The sequence below is a fragment of the Psammomys obesus genome, unplaced genomic scaffold (assembly GCF_907164565.1).
Source record: "Psammomys obesus unplaced genomic scaffold, mPsaObe1.curated_primary_1811, whole genome shotgun sequence".
Taxonomy (NCBI): domain Eukaryota; kingdom Metazoa; phylum Chordata; class Mammalia; order Rodentia; family Muridae; genus Psammomys; species Psammomys obesus.
In genome coordinates, this window is record NW_026596134.1 from 932,140 (window position 1) to 933,267 (window position 1,128).

The following is a 1,128-nucleotide window of genomic DNA, read 5'->3' on the forward strand; positions in this document are numbered from 1 at the left end:
CAAGATAGGCTCATTACGGAAGCGATTAGCTCTTACAGCTTTCAGCTGGAGCTTGGTGGATTCAAGAGAAATTAACCCTAATTACCCACAATTACAGACCCTGCACTGCTTGGCCTAGCCCTGGGGCAGCAAAGAGAAGCTTCAGAGTGATCCAGATACCCTGAGGATCGCCACAAGAGCCTGGGCTTTCCCAGAGTATAGCACCAGGCTAGCCCTCTCTTACATTCCTGAGTGTTGATAGTCTTTCCGAGTTCGTGAAAGACCCCTTCCGAGGGGCCAGGAGGATGTGTTCCTTAATCGCCTAGGCCAGTTGACCCCTACTGCTCCATGAACCTCCATGACCCCCGTCACCTGCATCCTCATGTTAAAGTGCTGCCCTTTGCCCGTGGCAAACCATCTGTCTCAGTGAGGGTTAACATTGCTGTGATGAAACACCATAACCAAAAGTAAGATGGGGAGGAAAGAGCTTCTGTGACTTACACTTGCCTCTCATAGTCCATCGCTGGAGGAAGTCAGGACAGGAAGTCACACCGGGCAGCATCCTGGAAGCAGGAACTTTTGCAGAGGGCATGAAGGAATGATGCTTACTTACTGGATTTTTTTTCTCATGACTTGCTCAGCCTGTTTTCTTATAAAACTCAGGACCACCATTCCAGAAGTGGCACACCCACAATGGGCTGGGCCCTTCCCAATCAATCACAAAATTAAGAAAATGCCCTATGTCTCTTGCTGCAGCAACCCGATTGGGGACACCTGGAGCTCGAGCTCGGAACGAGATGCCACGGATTGGAAGAAAATGGCAGACAAGCTGGGCTTGGGGGAAGTCGCCAGCTTTGATAAGGCCAATTGAAGAAAACCAAGACGCAGGAGAACACTGTGCCAACAAAGAGACCACTGAACAGGAAAAAAGGAGTGAAATTTCCTAAAAGCCTAGAAGGATTTCCCCACCCCACCCCATCTTCTCCAAGATCCCCTCGTGATGTGGAGAAAGAGCTACCTGCAAGATAGACCTGAGCCACGTGCCGAACTGTGAACTGGGTACTCCACGCCAATGCCACGAGTCCGAGAGCCTTTCAAGCAGGACACACACACACACACACACACACACACACACACACACACACACAC

General features: G+C 50.5%; 1 pseudogene; it reads left to right on the forward strand.

Moving 5' to 3' along the window:
* Positions 1-796: 796 nt before the first annotated feature.
* Positions 797-926, forward strand: LOC129665921 (thymosin beta-10-like; annotated as a pseudogene).
* The last annotated feature ends 202 nt before the right edge of the window (positions 927-1,128 follow it).